Source organism: Oncorhynchus mykiss, chromosome 8, assembly GCF_057628025.1.
Source record: "Oncorhynchus mykiss isolate SJ-2025 chromosome 8, ASM5762802v1, whole genome shotgun sequence".
Taxonomy (NCBI): domain Eukaryota; kingdom Metazoa; phylum Chordata; class Actinopteri; order Salmoniformes; family Salmonidae; genus Oncorhynchus; species Oncorhynchus mykiss.
Window position 1 is genome coordinate 89,665,001 of NC_143029.1, and position 27,166 is coordinate 89,692,166.

Sequence of the window (27,166 nt, forward strand, 5' to 3'; positions counted from 1 at the left end):
CTGGTTTACGTCAAGCCTTAAGCTGTGGCCGTCTACCCGGCTGGGTGTGTGGATGTGGGGGAAGGAAGGGGGGGAGGGAAGAGGGGGAGGGGGGTTGGTTGGCTGCGCTGCGCTGCGCTGGGTCGGTGAGTGGTGGGGATTGGAGTGAACCTGTTATGCCCTTCTGCTCTGTTCTCCGTTACTTTAAGGTGAACAGGGGATTGTGCTTATTTTTTTTAGATTAATTTATCGGTCTCAATTTAGACCCTATTATAAAGGCCCTATTATATTGGCCCTATTATATAGACCCCATTATATAGGCCCTATTATATTGGCCCTATTATTTAGACCCTATTATATAGACCCTATTATATAGACCCTATTATATTGGCCCTATTATATAGGCCCTATTAAAGTACATGTTTCATTTCCCATTCTAACTTTCTGGTAATTTCCATCTCTTTCTGTGTGCTGATTGTCTGTTGTTTGATATTGTCCCGTTGTGTCCATCTTTCTGCTTTTTCCAGGAGCAATATGTCTTCATCCACGACGCCATCTTGGAGGCGTGTCTTTGTGGTGACACCACCATTCCAGCCAATCAGTTGCGCTCGGTCTACTATGAAATGAACCGATTGGACCCCCAGACCAACTCCTCCCAGATCAAAGAGGAGTTCCGGGTGAGAATGTGTTCCATTGTGATCCTTCCTCATTTGGGCCAGCAAGTTGAGTGTCCTACACGGACACATTTACAGTGCATTTTTCCACATTTTGTTACTTTACAGCCTTATTCTAAAATTGATTTAAAAATAATAATAATTCTCATCAATCTACACACAATATCCCATAATGACAAAAGTGAAAACAGGTTGTAATACATTTTTGCTAATTTTTTTTTTTTTTAAAAGACCTTATTTACGTAAGTATTCAGACCCTTTGCTTTGTGACATGAAATTGATCTCAGGTGCATCTTGTTTCCATTGATCATCCTTGAGATGGTTCTACAACTTGACTGGAGTCCATCTGTGGTAAATCCATTTGATTGGACACGATTTAAAAAGCCTCACACCGGTCTATATGAGGTATTTTGCTTCCCCAACTTGTTGGCTGCTTTTCCTTCACTCTGCGGTCCCACTCATCCCAAGCCATCTCAATTGGGTTGAGGTCAGGTGATTGAGGAGGCCAGGTCATCTGATGTACCACTCCATCACTCTCCTCCTTGGTCAAATAGCCCTGGCACGGCCTGGAGGTATGTTTTGGGTCATTGTCCTGTTGAAAAACAAATGATAGTCCCACGAAGCGCAAACCAGATGGGATGGCGTATCACTGCAGAATGCTGTGGTAGCCATGCTGGTTAAGTGGGTCTTGAGTTCTAATTAAATCACAGACGGTGTCACCAGCAAAGCACTTCCACACCATCACACCTCCGCCTCCATGCTTCACGGTGGGAACCACACATGTGGAGGTCATCCGTTCACCTACTCTGCGTCTCACAAAAACACTGCGGTTGGAACCAAAATTCTAAAATTTGTTCTCATCAGAACAAGGGACAGATTTCCACCGGTCTAATGTCCATTGCTCGTGTTTCTTGGCCCAAGCAAGTCTCTTCTTCTTATTGGTGTCCTTTAGTAGTGGTTTCTTTACAGCAATTCGACCATGAAGGCCTGATTCACACAGTCTCCTCTGAACAGTTGATGTTGAGATGGGTCTGTTACTTGAACTCTGTGAAGCATTTATTTGGTCTACAATCTGAGGTGCAGGTAACTCTAATGAACTTATCCTCTGCAGCAGAGATAACTCTGGGTCTTCCTTTCCTGTGGTGGTCCTCATAAGAGCCAGTTTCATCATAGTGCTTGATGGTTTTTGCGACTGCACTTGAAGAAACTTTCAAAGTTGTTGAAATGTTCCGTATTGACTGACCTTCATGTCTTAAAGTAATGATGGTCTGTCATTTCTCTTTGCTTATTTGAGCTGTTCTTTGTATTTTTTTAATACATTTTTTTATAATTATTTATTACAAAAAACACAAGGAAGGGGTAACATTAAAGTATTAGAACACGAAGGACAACACTACAGCATCAAGACACTATCAAACACTACAGCATCAAGACACTATCAAACACTACAACAACAAGACACTATCAAACACTACAGCAACAAGACACTATCAAACACTACAGCATCAAGACACTATCAAACTCTACAGCATCAAGACACTATCAAACACTACGGCATCAAGACACTATCAAACACTACAGCATCAAGACACTATCAAACACTACAGCATCAAGACACTATCAAACACTACGGCATCAAGACACTATCAAACACTACAGCATCAAGACACTATCAAACACTACAGCATCAAGACACTATCAAACACTACAGCATCAAGACACTATCAAACACTACAGCATCAAGACACTATCAAACAATACAGCATCAAGACACTATCAAACACTACAGCATCAAGACACTATCAAACACTACAGCATCAAGACACTATTAAACACTACAGCATCAAGACACTATCAAACACTACAGCATTAAGACACTATCAAACACTACAGCATCAAGACACCATCAAACACTACAGCATCAACACACTATCAAACACTACAACATCAAGACACTATCAAACACTACAGCATCAAGACACTATCAAACACTACAGCATCAAGACACTACAGCATCAAGACACTATCAAACACTACAGCATCAAGACACTACAGCATCAAGACACTATCAAACACTACAGCATCAAGACACTACAGCATCAAGACACTACAGCATCAAGACACTATCAAACACCACAACATCAAGACACTATCAACCACTACAGTATCAAGACACTATCAAACACTACAGCATCAAGACACTATCAAACACTACAGCATCAAGACACTATCAAACACTACAGCATCAAGACACTATCAAACACTACAGCATCAAGACACTATCAAACACTACAGCATCAAGACACTATCAAACACTACAGCATCAAGACACTATCAAACACTACAGCATCAAGACACTATCAAACACTACAGCATCAAGACACTATCAAACACTACGGCATCAAGACACTATCAAACACTACAGCATCAAGACTCTATCAAACACTACAGCATCAAGACACTATCAAACACTACAGCATCAAGACACGCTAAAACACTACAGCATCAAGACACTATCAAACACTACAGCATCAAGACACTATCAAACACTACAGCATCAAGACACTATCAAACACTACAGCATCAACACACTATCAAACACTACAGCATCAACACACTATCAAACACTACAGCATCAAGACACTATCAAACACTACAGCATCAAGACACTATCAAACACTACAGCATCAACACACTATCAAACACTACAGCATCAACACACTATCAAACACTACAGCATCAACACACTATCAAACACTACAGCATCAAGACACTATCAAACACTACAGCATCAAGACACTATCAAACACTACGGCATCAAGACACTATCAAACACTACAGCATCAAGACACTATCAAACACTACAGCATCAAGACACTATCAAACACTACAGCATCAATACACTATCAAACACTACAGCATCAAGACACTATCAAACACTACAGCATCAAGACTCTATCAAACACTACAGCATCAAGACACTATCAAACACTACAGCATCAAGACACTATCAAACACTACAGCATCAAGACACTATCAAACACTACAGCATCAAGACACTATCAAACACTACAGCATCCAGACACTATCAAACACTACAGCATCAACACACTATCAAACACTACAGCATCAAGACACTATCAAACACTACAGTATCAAGACACTATCAAACACTACAGCATCAAGACACTATCAAACACTACAGCATCAAGACACTATCAAACACTACAGCATAAAGACACTATCAAACACTACAGCATCAAGACACTATCAAACACTACAGCATCAAGACACTATCAACCACTACAGCATCAAGACACTATCAAACACTACAGCATCAAGACACTATCAAACACTACAGCATCAACACACTATCAAACACTACAGCATCAAGACACTATCAAACACTACAGCATCAAGACACTATCAAACAATACAGCATCAAGACACTATCAAACACTACAGCATCAACACACTATGAAACACTACAACATCAAGACACTATCAAACACTACAGCATCAAGACACTATCAAACACTACAGCATCAAGACACTACAGCATCAAGACACTATCAAACACTACAGCATCAAGACACTACAGCATCAAGACACTATCAAACACTACAGCATCAAGACACTACAGCATCAAGACACTACAGCATCAAGACACTATCAAACACCACAGCATCAAGACACTATCAAACACCACAGCATCAACACACTATCAAACACTACAGCATCAAGACACTATCAAACACTACAGCATTAAGACACTATCAAACACTACAGCATCAAGACACCATCAAACACTACAGCATCAACACACTATCAAACACTACAACATCAAGACACTATCAAACACTACAGCATCAAGACACTATCAAACACTACAGCATCAAGACACTACAGCATCAAGACACTATCAAACACTACAGCATCAAGACACTACAGCATCAAGACACTATCAAACACTACAGCATCAAGACACTACAGCATCAAGACACTACAGCATCAAGACACTATCAAACACCACAGCATCAAGACACTATCAACCACTACAGTATCAAGACACTATCAAACACTACAGCATCAAGACACTATCAAACACTACAGCATCAAGACACTATCAAACACTACAGCATCAAGACACTATCAAACACTACAGCATCAAGACACTATCAAACACTACAGCATCAAGACACTATCAAACACTACAGCATCAATACACTATCAAACACTACAGCATCAAGACACTATCAAACACTACAGCATCAAGACACTATCAAACACTACAGCATCAAGACACTATCAAACACTACAGCATCCAGACACTATCAAACACTACAGCATCAACACACTATCAAACACTACAGCATCAAGACACTATCAAACACTACAGCATCAAGACACTATCAAACACTACAGCATCAAGACACTATCAAACACTACAGCATCAAGACACTATCAAACACTACAGCATCAAGACACTATCAAACACTACAGCATCAAGACACTATCAAACACTACAGCATCAAGACACTATCAACCACTACAGCATCAAGACACTATCAAACACTACAGCATCAAGACACTATCAAACACTACAGCATCAACACACTATCAAACACTACAGCATCAAGACACTATCAAACACTACAGCATCAAGACACTATCAAACAATACAGCATCAAGACACTATCAAACACTACAGCATCAAGACACTATCAAACACTACAGCATCAAGACACTATCAAACACTACAGCATCAAGACACTATCAAACACTACAGCATTAAGACACTATCAAACACTACAGCATCAAGACACCATCAAACACTACAGCATCAACACACTATCAAACACTACAACATCAAGACACTATCAAACACTACAGCATCAAGACACTATCAAACACTACAGCATCAAGACACTACAGCATCAAGACACTATCAAACACTACAGCATCAAGACACTACAGCATCAAGACACTATCAAACACTACAGCATCAAGACACTACAGCATCAAGACACTACAGCATCAAGACACTATCAAACACCACAGCATCAAGACACTATCAACCACTACAGTATCAAGACACTATCAAACACTACAGCATCAAGACACTATCAAACACTACAGCATCAAGACACTATCAAACACTACAGCATCAAGACACTATCAAACACTACAGCATCAATACACTATCAAACACTACAGCATCAAGACACTATCAAACACTACATCATCAAGACTCTATCAAACACTACAGCATCAAGACACTATCAAACACTACAGCATCAAGACACTATCAAACACTACAGCATCAAGACACTATCAAACACTACAGCATCAAGACACTATCAAACACTACAGCATCCAGACACTATCAAACACTACAGCATCAACACACTATCAAACACTACAGCATCAAGACACTATCAAACACTACAGCATCAAGACACTATCAAACACTACAGCATCAAGACACTATCAAACACTACAGCATCAAGACACTATCAAACACTACAGCATCAAGACACTATCAAACACTACAGCATCAAGACACTATCAAACACTACAGCATCAAGACACTATCAACCACTACAGCATCAAGACACTATCAAACACTACAGCATCAAGACACTATCAAACAGTACAGCATCAACACACTATCAAACACTACAGCATCAACACACTATCAAACACTACAGCATCAAGACACTATCAAACAATACAGCATCAAGACACTATCAAACTCTACAGCATCAAGACACTATCAAACACTACAGCATCAAGACACTATCAAACACTACAGCATCAAGACACTATCAAACACTACAGCATCAACACACTATCAAACACTACAGCATCAAGACACTATCAAACACTACAGCATCAACACACTATCAAACACTACAGCATCAACACACTATCAAACACTACAGCATCAACACACTATCAAACACTACAGCATCAAGACACTATCAAACACTACAGCATCAAGACACTATCAAACACTACGGCATCAAGACACTATCAAACACTACAGCATCAAGACACTATCAAACACTACAGCATCAAGACACTATCAAACACTACAGCATCAATACACTATCAAACACTACAGCATCAAGACACTATCAAACACTACAGCATCAAGACTCTATCAAACACTACAGCATCAAGACACTATCAAACACTACAGCATCAAGACACTATCAAACACTACAGCATCAAGACACTATCAAACACTACAGCATCAAGACACTATCAAACACTACAGCATCCAGACACTATCAAACACTACAGCATCAACACACTATCAAACACTACAGCATCAAGACACTATCAAACACTACAGTATCAAGACACTATCAAACACTACAGCATCAAGACACTATCAAACACTACAGCATCAAGACACTATCAAACACTACAGCATAAAGACACTATCAAACACTACAGCATCAAGACACTATCAAACACTACAGCATCAAGACACTATCAAACACTACAGCATCAAGACACTATCAAACACTACGGCATCAAGACACTATCAAACACTACAGCATCAAGACACTATCAAACACTACAGCATCAAGACACTATCAAACACTACAGCATCAATACACTATCAAACACTACAGCATCAAGACACTATCAAACACTACAGCATCAAGACTCTATCAAACACTACAGCATCAAGACACTATCAAACACTACAGCATCAAGACACTATCAAACACTACAGCATCAAGACACTATCAAACACTACAGCATCAAGACACTATCAAACACTACAGCATCCAGACACTATCAAACACTACAGCATCAACACACTATCAAACACTACAGCATCAAGACACTATCAAACACTACAGTATCAAGACACTATCAAACACTACAGCATCAAGACACTATCAAACACTACAGCATCAAGACACTATCAAACACTACAGCATAAAGACACTATCAAACACTACAGCATCAAGACACTATCAAACACTACAGCATCAAGACACTATCAACCACTACAGCATCAAGACACTATCAAACACTACAGCATCAAGACACTATCAAACACTACAGCATCAACACACTATCAAACACTACAGCATCAAGACACTATCAAACACTACAGCATCAAGACACTATCAAACAATACAGCATCAAGACACTATCAAACACTACAGCATCAACACACTATGAAACACTACAACATCAAGACACTATCAAACACTACAGCATCAAGACACTATCAAACACTACAGCATCAAGACACTACAGCATCAAGACACTATCAAACACTACAGCATCAAGACACTACAGCATCAAGACACTATCAAACACTACAGCATCAAGACACTACAGCATCAAGACACTACAGCATCAAGACACTATCAAACACCACAGCATCAAGACACTATCAAACACCACAGCATCAACACACTATCAAACACTACAGCATCAAGACACTATCAAACACTACAGCATTAAGACACTATCAAACACTACAGCATCAAGACACCATCAAACACTACAGCATCAACACACTATCAAACACTACAACATCAAGACACTATCAAACACTACAGCATCAAGACACTATCAAACACTACAGCATCAAGACACTACAGCATCAAGACACTATCAAACACTACAGCATCAAGACACTACAGCATCAAGACACTATCAAACACTACAGCATCAAGACACTACAGCATCAAGACACTACAGCATCAAGACACTATCAAACACCACAGCATCAAGACACTATCAACCACTACAGTATCAAGACACTATCAAACACTACAGCATCAAGACACTATCAAACACTACAGCATCAAGACACTATCAAACACTACAGCATCAAGACACTATCAAACACTACAGCATCAAGACACTATCAAACACTACAGCATCAAGACACTATCAAACACTACAGCATCAAGACACTATCAAACACTACAGCATCAAGACACTATCAAACACTACAGCATCAAGACACTATCAAACACTACAGCATCAAGACACTATCAAACACTACAGCATCCAGACACTATCAAACACTACAGCATCAACACACTATCAAACACTACAGCATCAAGACACTATCAAACACTACAGCATCAAGACACTATCAAACACTACAGCATCAAGACACTATCAAACACTACAGCATCAAGACACTATCAAACACTACAGCATCAAGACACTATCAAACACTACAGCATCAAGACACTATCAAACACTACAGCATCAAGACACTATCAACCACTACAGCATCAAGACACTATCAAACACTACAGCATCAAGACACTATCAAACACTACAGCATCAACACACTATCAAACACTACAGCATCAAGACACTATCAAACACTACAGCATCAAGACACTATCAAACAATACAGCATCAAGACACTATCAAACACTACAGCATCAAGACACTATCAAACACTACAGCATCAAGACACTATCAAACACTACAGCATCAAGACACTATCAAACACTACAGCATTAAGACACTATCAAACACTACAGCATCAAGACACCATCAAACACTACAGCATCAACACACTATCAAACACTACAACATCAAGACACTATCAAACACTACAGCATCAAGACACTATCAAACACTACAGCATCAAGACACTACAGCATCAAGACACTATCAAACACTACAGCATCAAGACACTACAGCATCAAGACACTATCAAACACTACAGCATCAAGACACTACAGCATCAAGACACTACAGCATCAAGACACTATCAAACACCACAGCATCAAGACACTATCAACCACTACAGTATCAAGACACTATCAAACACTACAGCATCAAGACACTATCAAACACTACAGCATCAAGACACTATCAAACACTACAGCATCAAGACACTATCAAACACTACAGCATCAAGACACTATCAAACACTACAGCATCAAGACACTATCAAACACTACAGCATCAAGACACTATCAAACACTACAGCATCAAGACACTATCAAACACTACAGCATCAAGACACTATCAAACACTACGGCATCAAGACACTATCAAACACTACAGCATCAAGACTCTATCAAACACTACAGCATCAAGACACTATCAAACACTACAGCATCAAGACACGCTAAAACACTACAGCATCAAGACACTATCAAACACTACAGCATCAAGACACTATCAAACACTACAGCATCAAGACACTATCAAACACTACATCATCAAGACACTATCAAACACTACAGCATCAATACACTATCAAACACTACAGCATCAAGACACTATCAAACACTACATCATCAAGACTCTATCAAACACTACAGCATCAAGACACTATCAAACACTACAGCATCAAGACACTATCAAACACTACAGCATCAAGACACTATCAAACACTACAGCATCAAGACACTATCAAACACTACAGCATCCAGACACTATCAAACACTACAGCATCAACACACTATCAAACACTACAGCATCAAGACACTATCAAACACTACAGCATCAAGACACTATCAAACACTACAGCATCAAGACACTATCAAACACTACAGCATCAAGACACTATCAAACACTACAGCATCAAGACACTATCAAACACTACAGCATCAAGACACTATCAAACACTACAGCATCAAGACACTATCAACCACTACAGCATCAAGACACTATCAAACACTACAGCATCAAGACACTATCAAACAGTACAGCATCAACACACTATCAAACACTACAGCATCAACACACTATCAAACACTACAGCATCAAGACACTATCAAACAATACAGCATCAAGACACTATCAAACTCTACAGCATCAAGACACTATCAAACACTACAGCATCAAGACACTATCAAACACTACAGCATCAAGACACTATCAAACACTACAGCATCAACACACTATCAAACACTACAGCATCAAGACACTATCAAACACTACAGCATCAAGACACTATCAAACACTACAGCATCAAGACACTATCAAACACTACACTACTGTAATCAATTGGTTTGAGCAGACCTTCCCGTACAATTCTGATAACTCCATGAAGGACATAACTCTACCACTCCAATTTACAATATCATTTAAAAACAAAATTCCCTTTTCAAACATCTTTCCCATAAATACAGGTATTTTATTAACCAGCCCAGTTGAGTTCAGCCATAATATGTGTTGTAATATTCGTTCTATCTTTTCAGGGGGATGAAATTGAAATTGTAGCCAGCTCTGCAATGCTTGTTTGAAAAAGAGAGATACTTTGAAAAAAACGTATAATTTTCAATTAATCGAAAATGAGACCTGGCAATCTGCACAAAGACAAAAAGGCCATTTTTAAACAATGGATGAGCTTTTCTTATTAATCTACCGAAGAACCATTTATGGTTCAAATAAAACTGTTGAATGAAGTTTTTTTTTTTTTTTTACCATGTAACCCACTGTATCACCCTGTAACCCACTGTATCACCCTGTAACCCACTGTATCACCATGTAACCCACTGTATCACCCTGTAACCCACTGTATGGCCATGTAACCCACTGTATCACCCTACAACCCACTGTTTCACCATGTAACCCACTGTATCACCATGTAACCCACTGTATCACCATGTAACCCACTGTATCACCATGTAACCCACTGTATCACCATGTAACCCACTGTATCACCATGTAACCCACTGTATCACCCTACAACCCACTGTTGTACCATGTAACCCACTGTATCACCATGTAACCCACTGTATCACCATGTAACCCACTGTATCACCCTACAACCCACTGTTGTACCATGTAACCCACTGTATCGCCATGTAACCCACTGTATCGCCCTGTAACCCACTGTATCACCATGTAACCCACTGTATCACCATGTAACCCACTGTATCGCCCTGTAACCCACTGTATCACCCTGTAACCCACTGTATCGCCATGTAACCCACTGTATCGCCCTGTAACCCACTGTATCGCCATGTAACCCACTGTATCGCCCTGTAACCCACTGTATCGCCCTGTAACCCACTGTATCACCATGTAACCCACTGTATCACCCTGTAACCCACTGTATCACCCTGTAACCCACTGTAACCCACTGTAACCCACTGTATCGCTCTGTAACCCACTGTAACCCACTGTATCGCTCTGTAACCCACTGTAACCCACTGTATCGCTCTGTAACCCACTGTAACCCACTGTATCGCCCTGTAACCCACTGTATCACCCTGTAACCCACTGTATCACTCTGTAACCCACTGTAACCCAATGTATCGCTCTGTAACCCCCTGTAACCCACTGTATCACCCTGTAACCCCCTGTAACCCACTGTATCGCTCTGTAACCCACTGTATCGCTATGTAACCCACTGTATCGCTCTGTAACCCCCTGTAACCCACTGTATCACCCTGTAACCCCCTGTAACCCACTCTATCACCCTGTAACCCACTGTATTGCTCTGTAACCCACTGTATCGCTCTGTAACCCACTGTAACCCCCTGTAACCCACTGTATCACCCTGTAACCCACTGTAACCCACTGTATCACCCTGTAACACCCTGTAACCCACTGTATCGCTCTGTAACCCACTGTAACCCACTGTAACCCCCTGTAACCCACTGTATCACCCTGTAACCTACTGTAACCCACTGTAACCCCCTGTAACCCACTGTATCACACTGTAACCCCCTGTAACCCACTGTATCACCCTGTAACCCACTGTAACCCACTGTATCACCCTGTAACCCACTGTAACCCACTGTATCGCCCTGTATCACCCTGTAACCCACTGTATCACCCTGTAACCCACTGTAACCCACTGTATCGCCCTGTATCACCCTGTAACCCACTGTATCGCCCTGTAACCCACTGTAACCTCTACTGTCTCTCTCTCCAGACTCTGAACATGGTGACTCCTACGTTGCGGGTGGAGGACTGTAGTATCGCCCTGCTCCCCAGGAACCACGAGAAGAACCGCTGTATGGATGTTCTTCCTCCTGACCGCTGTCTGCCCTTCCTCATCACCATCGACGGAGAGAGCTCCAACTACATCAACGCTGCTCTTATGGACGTATGTCACACACACACACACACACACACACACACACACACACACACACACACACACACACACACACACACACACACACACTCACACTAACACTCACTAACACACACATTCCCACTAACACAGACACACATACTCACACACTCACACACACAGACACTTGTATATGGTACGTCTATGGAATTCATGTATCTCTTTTTCTCCCTCCATCCCTCTCTCTGTCTAACCCTCTATCCCTCTCTCTGTCTCTACCCCCTCCATCCCTCTCTCTCTCTACCCCTCCATCCCCCTCTCTCTACCCCCTCCATCCCCCTCTCTCTACCCCCTACATCCCCCTCTCTCTACCCCCTCCATCCCTCTCTCTCTACCCCCTCCATCCCTCTCTCTCTCTACCCCCTCCATCCCTCTCTCTCTACCCCTCCATCCCTCTCTCTCTCTACCCCCTCCATCCCCCTCTCTCTCTACCCCCTCCATCCCTCTCTCTCCCTACCCCATCCATCCCTCTCTCTCTTTTTCTCTCTCTACCTCTCTCTTGCCTCATGTAGAGTTATAAGCAGCCGTCAGCGTTCATTGTGACCCAACATCCTCTGCCCAACACAGTGAAGGATTTCTGGAGGCTGGTGTTGGATTACCACAGTACCTCCATAGTGATGCTCAATGATGTCGACCCTGCACAGGTACACACACACACACACACACACACACACACACACACACACACACACACACACACACACACACACACACACACACGTACACACACGTACACAATAACACACACACACACACAAACAATTCTATGGGAGTTAGTGCATTGTCTGAAATGGACTGTGAAATAGACAGCATCTGAAGGTAGATTCCTTGAACATGATCTTGTACCCCAGAGTCCAGCTCAAAGACATGTGAATTAGATTCCCAGAAAAATACAAGAATTACTTTGTGTGTCTACAAAAGGCCTGGAACACAAGGACTCACAACTACACACACACACACACACACACACACACACACACACAAAGACACACATAAGGACATGCGCAAACGCACACACACACACACACACACACACACACACACACACACACACACACACACTCGCACACACTCGCACACACAAGGAATCACAACCTCAGACACACACATCGCTCAAGGACAAAAACATTGTCAATATCACGTGTCAATATCACCTTGCCTGAATAATACTGAAGAATATCAGATACCAGATACAGACATGGCAATAACAGAGAGTGAAAATGGTGTGGAATAGATGGATAGATGAGATACCAGATACAGACATGGCAATAACAGTGAGTGAAAATGGTGTGGAATAGATGGATAGATGAGATACCAGATACAGACATGACAATAACAGAGAGTGAAAATGTTGTGGAATAGATGGATAGATGAGATACCAGATACAGACATGACAATAACAGAGAGTGAAAATGGTGTGGAATAGATGGATAGATGAGATACCAGATACAGACATGACAATAACAGAGAGTGAAAATGGTGTGGAATAGATGGATAGATGAGATACCAGATACAGACATGACAATAACAGAGAATGAAAATGGTGTGGGAATAGATGCAAGATTGGATAGATGGATAATAGGATAGAATGTTTTGGATAGGATAGATAGGATAGGATGGATTATATAGAGTAGGTGGATATGATAGATGGGATTGGATAGATGGTTTAGATAGAATTGATTGGATAGGATAGATGAGATATGATAGATGAGATATGATAGATGGGATAGGATAGGATAGATAGGATGGATTGGATAGGATAGATTGGATAGGATGGGATTAGATAGAGTAGATTGGATATGATAGACGGGATTGGATAGATGGGATAGAAAGAATTGATTGGATAGGATAGATTGGATAGGATAGATGAGATATGATATGATAGATAGATGGATTGGATATGATAGATGAGATAGGATAAGATAGGAATAGGATAGATGGGATTGGATAGATGAGATATGATATATGGGATAGGATAGGCTAGATAGGATGGATTGGATTGGATAGATTGGATATGATAGATGAGATAGGATAGGATAGATGGGATAGGATAGGCTAGATTGGATAGGATAGGATAGATTGGATAGGATAGGATAGATGAGATAGGATAGGATGGATAGGAGAGATTAGATAGGATAGGATAGATAGGATGGATAGGATGAATATGATAGGATATATTGGATAGGATTGGATGGGATAGATTGGATAGGATTGGATAGATATGATAGGATAAATTGGATAGGAGATAATATATTGGATAAGGATGGGTAGGATAGGATAGGTTGGATAGGATATGACAGATGGGATAGATAGGATGGATTGGATAGGAAAGATGGGATGAATAGATAGGATGGATTGGATAGGATAGGTTGGATAAGATTAGATAGGATCGATTGAATGGATGGGATAGAATAGGATAGATTGGATAGGATGGATATGATAGAATAGGATGGATGGGATATGATATATTGGATAAATAAGATAAGATAGGGTTGGATTCAGTGCCTTCACAAATTATTCAAACCCCTTAACTTTGTTGTTGTTGTGTTACAGCCTGAATTTTAAATGAAATAAATTGACATTTTGTATCATTGTTCTACACACAATACCCCATAATGTCACAATACCCCATAATGTCACAATACCCCATAATGTCACAATACCCCATAATGTCACAATACCCCATAATGTCACAATACCCCATAATGTCACAATACCCCATAATGTCACAATACCCCATAATGTCACAATACCCCATAATGTCACAATACCCCATAATGTCACAATACCCCATAATGTCACAATACCCCATAATGTCACAATACCCCATCATGTCAAAGTGGAATTATGTTTTTCGAAATGTTTACATTTTTTTTAAGTTCAAGAGTAAAATGTTCATAACTAGTCACATAATAAGTTGCATGGACTACTCTAATAATAGAGTTTAACATGATTTTTGAATGACTACCTCATCTCTGTACCCCCACACATACAATTATCTGTAAGGTCCCTCAGTCGAAGCAGTGAATTTCAACCACAGATTCAACCACTAAGAACAGAGAGGTTTTCCAATGCCTTGCAAAGAAGGGCACCTATTGGTAGATGGGTACAAAAAAAAAAAGCAGACACTGAATATCCCTTTGAGCATGGTGAAGTTATTAATGACACTTTGGATGGTGTATCAATACACCCAGTCACTACAAAGATACAGGCATCCTTCCTAACTCAGTTGCCGGAGAGGAAGGAAAACCACTCAGGGATTTCACCATGAGGCCAACAGTTACTGAGTTGTATGGCTGTGATAGGAGAAAACTGAGGATGGGATCAACAACGCTGTAGTTACTCCACAATACTAACCTAAATGACAGAGTGAAAAGAAGGAAGTCTGTACAGAATGAAAAATATTCCAAAACATGCATCCTGTTTGCAACACTGAATTGCTTTGCCACATTTCTTGCAGTAGGACAGTAACCTAAAACACAAGGCCAAATCTACACTAAAGTTGCTTACCAAGAAAACAGTGAATGTTCCTGAGTGGCCGAGTTACAGTATTGATTTAAATCTACTTGAAAATCTATGACAATACCTGAAAATGGTTGTCTAGCAATGATCAACAAGCCATTTGACAGAGTTCGACATTTTTTGAAAATAATAATTGGTAAATGTTGCTCAATCCAGGTGTGGAAATCTCTTAGAGACTTACCCAGAAAGACTCACAGCTTTAATCGCTACCAAAGGTGCTTCTACAAAGTATTGACTAAGGGGTGTGAATACTTATGTAAATGAGATATTTCTGTGTTTCACTTTCAATGAACTTTCTAAAATTTCAAAAAACAATTTTCACTTTGTCATTATAGGGTATTGTGAGTAGATGGGTGAGGGGAAAAAATGATTTAATCCATTTTGAATTCATGATGTAACACAACAAAATGTGGAATAGGTCAAGGGGTAGCTCCCGACTGGTGCCGTGGTCCAAGACACTGCTTCTCCGTGCAAGAGGTGTCACTGCAGTACCTGGTTCTGAAGGTATAGGATGAATATATAGTCAATAATGACAAATAATAAAGTTGTAAAAAATCCCAAAGCTTTGTAAATCATCAGCATCAGTCACATAGACAGGACAGGATTATAGATGTGTCTCTGTTCAACATCAGTCACATAGATATGCCAGGATTATAGATGGATCTCTGTTCAACATCAACATCAGTCACATGGACAGGACAGGATTATAGATGTGTCTCTGTTCAACATCAACATCAGTCACATAGACAGGACAGGATTATAGATGGATCTCTGTTCAACATCAACATCAGTCACATAGACAGGACAGGATTATAGATGTGTCTCTGTTCAACATCAACATCAGTCACATAGACAGGACAGGATTATAGATGCATCTCTGTTCAACATTAACATCAGTCACATAGACAGGACAGGATTATAGATGCATCTCTGTTCAACATCAGTCACATAGACAGGACAGGATTATAGATGGATCTCTGTTCAACATTAACATCAGTCACATAGACATGCCAGGATTATAGATGCATCTCTGTTCAACATTAACATCAGTCACATAGACAGGACAGGATTATAGATGTGTCTCTGTTCAACATTAACATCAGTCACATAGACAGGACAGGATTATAGATGCATCTCTGTTCAACATTAACATCAGTCACATAGACATGCCAGGATTATAGATGGATCTCTGTTCAACATCAACATCAGTCACATGGACAGGACAGGATTATAGATGCATCTCTGTTCAACATTAACATCAGTCACATAGACAGGACAGGATTATAGATGTGTCTCTGTTCAACATTAACATCAGTCACATAGACAGGACAGGATTATAGATGCATCTCTGTTCAACATTAACATCAGTCACATAGACAGGACAGGATTATAGATGTGTCTCTGTTCAACATTAACATCAGTCACATAGACAGGACAGGATTATAGATGCATCTCTGTTCAACATTAACATCAGTCACATAGACAGGACAGGATTATAGATGCATCTCTGTTCAACATTAACATCAGTCACATAGACAGGACAGGATTATAGATGCATCTCTGTTCAACATTAACATCAGTCACATAGACAGGACAGGGTTATAGATGGTAGATAAAATAGATAGACAGAAATCAGTGGAAGATCTCTCCGGCAGCTCCAGCCCTCCAGGCCCCAGGCCCTGTCATCACACCCAGGGATCAAAGCCTCTGGCTGGGCTGCTCTCTCCTCTCTCTCCCTGGGTGACTGACTGGCTAGCTGACACACACGCGCTGGCAGGGCCTTTCATTCAATATTCTCACTGTAGCTCAGGTGGAGCGATGGGGGGAGGGGAGAGGGGGAGGGGGGTAGAGAGGAAGGGAAAGATAAAAAAGTTATGTGAGGAAGGAAGTTAGAGGAATTGAGAGAGGGGGAGAAATGGAGAGGAGGGGAGGGGAGAAGAAGAGAGGTGAGTAAAGGGAGAGGTGAGGAGGGAGGGAGAGGTGAGGGAGGGGAGAAGAAGAGGGGGGATGAGAGAAGAAGAGGGGAGTGTGAGGGAGGAGAGAAGAGAGGGGTGAAAGGGAGAGGAGAGGAGGGAGGGAGAAGAGGGGAGCAAATAAGGGAGAGGGAGGGAGGGAGGGAGGCAGGCAGGCAGAGAAGGAGGGAGGGAGGGAGGGAGGCAGGCAGAGAAGGAGGGAGGGAGGGAGGGAGGCAGGCAGAGAAGGAGGGAGGGAGGGAGGCAGGCAGAGAAGGAGGGAGGGAGGCAGGCAGAGAAGGAGGGAGGGAGGGAGGGAGGCAGGCAGAGAAGGAGGGAGGGAGCAAGGGGAGGGAGGGGAGGGGAGAGGAGCAGCGAAGGGAGAGGAGGGGGGGAGGGAGGGAGGGAGATTAGGGGAGGGGAAAAGAAGAGAGGTGAGGGAGGAAGGGAATTGGAGTAACTTTCGCTCCATCAGTATCTTTGTTTTGCATCTGTTGAATTTGTCGTTCTGATTGGCTCTCAGAGGAGGCAGAGATAGGAGGTTTCTGATTGGCTCTCAGAGGAGGCAGAGATAGGAGGTTTCTGATTGGCTCTCAGAGGAGGCAGAGATAGGAGCTTTTCTTCCACCTGTATTTCTGCAATCTCTTTGTTTATGTGGTGCTGCGCTCTGTGTGTGTGTGTGTGTGTGTGTGTGTGTGTGTGTGTGTGTGTGTGTGTGTGTGTGTGTGTGTGTGTGTGTGTGTGTGTGTGTGTGTGTGTGTGTTTGCCCTGTTTGTTATGCAGGTGATGTTTGAGTGTGTGTCAATGTGCACTGCATTTCTCCGTGTCAACTTTTCTGCTGTGTGTGCATGTTGTCTAGGTAATATACTGACTATACAGGTGCATGTTGTCTAGGTAATATACTGACTATACAGTATACAGGTGTATGTTGTCTAGGTAATATACTGACTATACAGGTGTATGTTGTCTAGGTAATATACTGACTATACAGGTGTATGTTGTCTAGGTATTATACTGACTATACAGGTGTATGTTGTCTAGGTATTATACTGACTATACAGGTGTATGTTGTCAAGGTAATATACTGACTATACAGTATACAGGTGTATGTTGTCTAGGTAATGTACTGACTATACAGGTGTATGTTGTCTAGGTAATGTACTGACTATACAGGTGTATGTTGTCTAGGTAATGTACTGACTATACAGGTGTATGTTGTCTAGGTAATATACTGACTATACAGGTGTATGTTGTCTAGGTAATATACTGACTATACAGGTGTATGTTGTCTAGGTAATATACTGACTATACAGTATACAGATGTATGTTGTCTAGGTAATGTACTGACTATACAGGTGTATGTTGTCTAGGTAATGTACTGACTATACAGGTGTATGTTGTCTAGGTAATATACTGACTATACAGTATACAGGTGTATGTTGTCTAGGTAATATACTGACTATACAGGTGTATGTTGTCTAGGTAATGTACTGACTATACAGGTGTATGTTGTCTAGGTAATGTACTGACTATACAGTATACAGGTGTATGTTGTCTAGGTAATGTACTGACTATACAGGTGTATGTTGTCTAGGTAATGTACTGACTATACAGTATACAGGTGTATGTGGTCTAGGTAATGTACTGACTATACAGGTGTATGTTGTCTAGGTAATGTACTGACTATTCAGGTGTATGTTGTCTAGGTAATATACTGACTATACAGGTGTATGTTGTCTAGGTAATATACTGACTATACAGGTGTATGTTGTCTAGGTAATATACTGACTATACAGGTGTATGTTGTCTAGGTAATATACTGACTATACAGGTGTATGTTGTCTAGGTAATATACTGACTATACAGGTGTATGTTGTCTAGGTAATATACTGACTATACAGTATACAGGTGTATGTTGTCTAGGTATTATACTGACTATACAGGTGTATGTTGTCTAGGTAATATACTGACTATACAGGTGTATGTGGTCTAAGTAATGTACTGACTATACAGTATACAGGTGTATGTGGTCTAGGTAATATACTGACTATACAGGTGTATGTTGTCTAGGTATTATACTGACTATACAGGTGTATGTTGTCTAGGTAATGTACTGACTATACAGTATACAGGTGTATGTTGTCTAGGTATTATACTGACTATACAGTATACAGGTGTATGTTGTCTAGGTAATGTACTGACTATACAGGTGTATGTTGTCTAGGTAATGTACTGACTATACAGTATACAGGTGTATGTTGTCTAGGTAATGTACTGACTATACAGGTGTATGTTGTCTAGGTAATGTACTGACTATACAGGTGTATGTTGTCTAGGTAATGTACTGACTATACAGGTGTATGTTGTCTAGGTAATATACTGACTATACAGGTGTATGTTGTCTAGGTAATGTACTGACTATACAGTATACAGGTGTATGTTGTCTAGGTAATGTACTGACTATACAGGTGTATGTTGTCTAGGTAATGTACTGACTATACAGGTGTATGTTGTCTAGGTAATATACTGACTATACAGGTGTATGTTGTCTAGGTAATATACTGACTATACAGGTGTATGTGGTCTAAGTAATGTACTGACTATACAGTATACAGGTGTATGTGGTCTAGGTAATATACTGACTATACAGGTGTATGTGGTCTAGGTAATATACTGACTATACAGGTGTATGTGGTCTAGGTAATGTACTGACTATACAGGTGTATGTTGTCTAGGTAATGTACTGACTATACAGGTGTATGTTGTCTAGGTAATATACTGACTATACAGGTGCATGTTGTCTAGGTAATGTACTGACTATACAGGTGTATGTTGTCTAGGTAATATACTGACTATACAGGTGTATGTTGTCTAGGTAATGTACTGACTATACAGGTGTATGTTGTCTAGGTAATATACTGACTATACAGGTGTATGTTGTCTAGGTAATATACTGACTATACAGGTGTATGTTGTCTAGGTAATATACTGACTATACAGGTGTATGTGGTCTAGGTAATATACTGACTATACAGGTGTATGTTGTCTAGGTAATGTACTGACTATACAGGTGTATGTTGTCTAGGTAATATACTGACTATACAGGTGTATGTGGTCTAGGTAATATACTGACTATACAGGTGTATGTGGTCTAGGTAATATACTGACTATACAGGTGAATGTTGTCTAGGTAATGTACTGACTATACAGTATACAGGTGTATGTTGTCTAGGTAATATACTGACTATACAGGTGTATGTGGTCTAGGTAATATACTGACTATACAGGTGTATGTGGTCTAGGTAATATACTGACTATACAGGTGTATGTTGTCTAGGTAATATACTGACTATACAGGTGAATGTTGTCTAGGTAATGTACTGACTATACAGTATACAGGTGTATGTTGTCTAGGTAATAGACTGACTATACAGGTGTATGTTGTCTAGGTAATGTACTGACTATACAGTATACAGGTGTATGTTGTCTAGGTAATGTACTGACTATACAGGTGTATGTGGTCTAGGTAATGTACTGACTATTCAGGTGTATGTTGTCTAGGTAATGTACTGACTATACAGGTGTATGTTGTCTAGGTAATATACTGACTATACAGGTGCATGTTGTCTAGGTAATATACTGACTATACAGGTGTATGTTGTCTAGGTAATATACTGACTATACAGGTGTATGTTGTCTAGGTAATATACTGACTATACAGGTGTATGTTGTCTAGGTATTATACTGACTATACAGGTGTATGTTGTCTAGGTATTATACTGACTATACAGGTGTATGTTGTCTAGGTAATGTACTGACTATACAGTATACAGGTGTATGTTGTCTAGGTAATATACTGACTATACAGTATACAGGTGTATGTGGTCTAGGTAATATACTGACTATACAGTATACAGGTGTATGTGGTCTAGGTAATATACTGACTATACAGTATACAGGTGTATGTTGTCTAGGTAATATACTGACTATACAGTATACAGGTGTATGTTGTCTAGGTAATGTACTGACTATACAGTATACAGGTGTATGTGGTCTAGGTAATATACTGACTATACAGGTGCATGTTGTCTAGGTAATGTACTGACTATACAGGTGTATGTTGTCTAGGTATTATACTGACTATACAGGTGTATGTTGTCTAGGTAATATACTGACTATACAGGTGTATGTTGTCTAGGTAATATACTGACTATACAGGTGTATGTTGTCTAGGTAATGTACTGACTATACAGTATACAGGTGTATGTTGTCTAGGTAATGTACTGACTATACAGGTGTATGTGGTCTAGGTAATGTACTGACTATACAGGTGTATGTTGTCTAGGTAATGTACTGACTATACAGGTGTATGTTGTCTAGGTAATATACTGACTATACAGGTGTATGTTGTCTAGGTAATGTACTGACTATACAGGTGTATGTTGTCTAGGTAATATACTGACTATACAGTATACAGGTGTATGTTGTCTAGGTAATATACTGACTATACAGGTGTATGTTGTCTAGGTAATATACTGACTATACAGGTGTATGTTGTCTAGGTAATGTACTGACTATACAGTATACAGGTGTATGTTGTCTAGGTAATATACTGACTATACAGGTGTATGTTGTCTAGGTAATATACTGACTATACAGGTGTATGTTGTCTAGGTAATGTACTGACTATACAGTATACAGGTGTATGTTGTCTAGGTAATGTACTGACTATACAGGTGTATGTGGTCTAGGTAATGTACTGACTATTCAGGTGTATGTTGTCTAGGTAATGTACTGACTATACAGGTGTATGTTGTCTAGGTAATATACTGACTATACAGGTGTATGTTGTCTAGGTAATGTACTGACTATACAGTATACAGGTGTATGTTGTCTAGGTAATATACTGACTATACAGGTGTATGTTGTCTAGGTAATATACTGACTATACAGGTGTATGTTGTCTAGGTAATATACTGACTATACAGTATACAGGTGTATGTTGTCTAGGTAATATACTGACTATACAGTATACAGGTGTATGTTGTCTAGGTAATATACTGACTATACAGTATACAGGTGTATGTTGTCTAGGTAATATACTGACTATACAGGTGTATGTTGTCTAGGTAATATACTGACTATACAGGTGTATGTGGTCTAGGTAATGTACTGACTATACAGGTGTATGTTGTCTAGGTAATGTACTGACTATACAGGTGTATGTTGTCAAGGTAATGTACTGACTATACAGGTGTATGTGGTCTAGGTAATATACTGACTATACAGGTGTATGTTGTCTAGGTAATATACTGACTATACAGGTGTATGTTGTCTAGGTAATGTACTGACTATACAGGTGCATGTTGTCTAGGTAATATACTGACTATACAGGTGTATGTTGTCTAGGTAATATACTGACTATACAGGTGAATGTCGTCTAGGTAATGTACTGACTATACAGTATACAGGTGTATGTTGTCTAGGTAATATACTGACTATACAGGTGTATGTTGTCTAGGTAATATACTGACTATACAGGTGTATGTTGTCTAGGTAATGTACTGACTATACAGTATACAGGTGTATGTTGTCTAGGTAATGTACTGACTATACAGTATACAGGTGTATGTTGTCTAGGTAATATACTGACTATACAGGTGTATGTTGTCTAGGTAATGTACTGACTATTCAGGTGTATGTTGTCTAGGTAATATACTGACTATACAGGTGTATGTTGTCTAGGTAATATACTGACTATACAGGTAGGTGTATGTTGTCTAGGTAATGTACTGACTATACAGTATACAGGTGTATGTTGTCTAGGTAATATACTGACTATACAGGTGTATGTTGTCTAGGTAATGTACTGACTATACAGTATACAGGTGTATGTTGTCTAGGTAATGTACTGACTATACAGTATACAGGTGTATGTTGTCTAGGTAATGTACTGACTATACAGTATACAGGTGTATGTTGTCTAGGTAATGTACTGACTATACAGTATACAGGTGTATGTTGTCTAGGTAATATACTGACTATACAGGTGTATGTTGTCTAGGTAATGTACTGACTATACAGTATACAGGTGTATGTTGTCTAGGTAATATACTGACTATACAGGTGTATGTTGTCTAGGTAATGTACTGACTATTCAGGTGTATGTTGTCTAGGTAATGTACTGACTATACAGGTGAATGTTGTCTAGGTAATGTACTGACTATACAGTATACAGGTGTATGTGGTCTAGGTAATGTACTGACTATTCAGGTGTATGTTGTCTAGGTAATGTACTGACTATACAGTATACAGGTGTATTTGGTCTAGGTAATATACTGACTATACAGTATACAGGTGTATGTTGTCTAGGTAATGTACTGACTATACAGGTGTATGTTGTCTAGGTAATGTACTGACTATACAGTATACAGGTGTATGTTGTCTAGGTAATGTACTGACTATACAGTATACAGGTGTATGTGGTCTAGGTAATGTACTGACTATTCAGGTGTATGTTGTCTAGGTAATGTACTGACTATTCAGGTGTATGTTGTCTAGGTAATGTACTGACTATACAGGTGTATGTTGTCTAGGTAATATACTGACTATACAGTATACAGGTGTATGTTGTCTAGGTAATGTACTGACTATACAGTATACAGGTGTATGTCGTCTAGGTAATGTATTGACTATACAGGTGTATGTGGTCTAGGTAATGTACTGACTATTCAGTTGTATGTTGTCTAGGTAATGTACTGACTATACAGGTGTATGTTGTCTAGGTAATATACTGACTATACAGGTGTATGTGGTCTAGGTAATGTACTGACTATACAGGTGTATGTTGTCTAGGTAATATACTGACTATACAGGTGCATGTTGTCTAGGTAATGTACTGACTATACAGTATACAGGTGTATGTTGTCTAGGTAATGTACTGACTATACAGTATACAGGTGTATGTTGTCTAGGTAATGTACTGACTATACAGTATACAGGTGTATGTTGTCTAGGTAATGTACTGACTATACAGGTGCATGTTGTCTAGGTATTATACTGACTATACAGGTGTATGTGGTCTAGGTAATATACTGACTATACAGGTGTATGTTATATCGTTTCTACCTCGTCTGTCTCTTCAGAGAGGGTAGACGTGGGTTCTTCAGAGAGGGTAGACGTGGGTATTTCCCCTGCTCTTATGAGCCCGTCCCCCTTGGGGTGTACTACTCTAACAGTTTTTAACTGTCAAAGCAAAGAGTTGGTAATCCACGTTCCGTATCACATCCATTCTCCCCCCGAACATCTTTTGATCACCTATTCTTTTACACGCAAAAATAAACTATGGGTTTCCTGGGGGTTTAAAAAAAGAAGGAAACAGGGTGGATTTGTTTTTTTTGTTTGGTTGTTGAGAAGACTGATACCTGTCACATGAAAGGGAGAGAGAAGAAGAAGAAAAACAGAATGAAATATATTATATAAGACTGCACCAAGCACCAATTAATACAAAAAGTCAGCTAACTCAATGTTGCTTCAGTTGGCCTTCATCAGTTCAATTCCAGATGGTTTTAAAGGTCTCAGCATTGTGTGCGGTCAGCTTTAGTGGAGCTACGTTTTGATGTTTGTTAAGTATATGTTCATCTCCAATTCACGTAAAAAAAAAAAATGCATCTGATGATTTATGTACAGTGCCTTGCGAAAGTATTCGGCCCCCTTGAACTTTGCGGCCTTTTGCCACATTTCAGGCTTCAAACATAAAGATAAGGTAGTTGGGGTCAGGTAAGATAGTTGGGGTCAGGTAAGGTAGTTGGGGTCAGGTAAGGTGGTTAGGGTCAGGTGTGTCAGGTAAGGTAGTTGGGGTCAGGTAAGGTAGTTGGGGTCAGATAAGGTAACTGTAGTTGGGGTCAGGTAAGGTAGTTGGTGTCAGTTTAGGTGGTTAGGGTCATTTGTGACAGGTAAGGTAGTTGTAAATATAAAATGTTTATATTTATCAAACCTTTTGCTTCCTGTTCCACCTGAAAGTTGTTATTTTCTCTCCGTATCCTTTCTGTGCGTTGTGTGTGCGTTGTGTGTGCGTTGTGTGTGTGTTGTGTGTGCTTTAGCTCTGTCCTCAGTACTGGCCAGAGAACGGCGTGCATCGCCATGGGCCAATCCAAGTGGAGTTTGTCTCAGCTGATCTGGAGGAGGACATAATCAGTAGAATATTCCGGATCTACAACGCAGCACGGGTACGCACACACACACACACCATGGCACTATGGGAAAATTAGCTAACACTCTCTACTAGCTACTCTGTGTAGCTACAGCAGTACAGGTAGCTTACCTGAACTTAACTGACCCCAACTAGCATACCTGTTCCCAACTACCTTACCTGAAACACCTGACCCCAACTATCTTAATCTGACCCCAACTAGCATACCTGATCCCAACTACCTTACCTGAAACACCTGACCCCAACTATCTCACCTGACACTAACTACCTTACCTGATCCCAACTACCTTACCTGAAACACCTGACCCTAACTACCTTACCTGAAACACCTGACCCCAACTATCTCACCTGACACTAACTACCTTACCTGACCCCAACTACCTTACCTGACCCCAACTACCTTACCTGACCCCAACTACCTTACCTGACCCTAACTACCTTACCTGACCGCAACTACCTTACCTGATCCCAACTACCTTACCTGATCCCAACTACCTTACCTGACCCTAACTACCTTACCTGACCGCAACTACCTTACCTGACCCCAACTACCTTACCTGATCCCAACTACCTTACCTGACCATAACTACCTTACCTGACCCCAACTACCTTACCTGACCCCAACTATCTTACCTGACACACCTGACCCCAACTATCTTACCTGACCCCAACCACCTTACCTGACCCTAACTATCTTACCTGACCCCAACTATCTTACCTG

At 40.3% G+C, this 27,166-nt stretch overlaps 1 pseudogene across 1 annotated transcript in view; it reads left to right on the forward strand.

Annotated features, from left to right (window-relative positions):
* Positions 1-27,166, forward strand: part of LOC110530822 (receptor-type tyrosine-protein phosphatase mu-like) — a 583,690-nt pseudogene that overhangs the window by 546,060 nt on the left and 10,464 nt on the right. The window contains exons 28-31 of the transcript XR_016482710.1: positions 507-656; positions 12,556-12,729; positions 13,272-13,403; positions 26,336-26,461. The product of XR_016482710.1 is annotated as a receptor-type tyrosine-protein phosphatase mu-like (transcript). The remainder of the gene's footprint in view (positions 1-506; positions 657-12,555; positions 12,730-13,271; positions 13,404-26,335; positions 26,462-27,166) is intronic.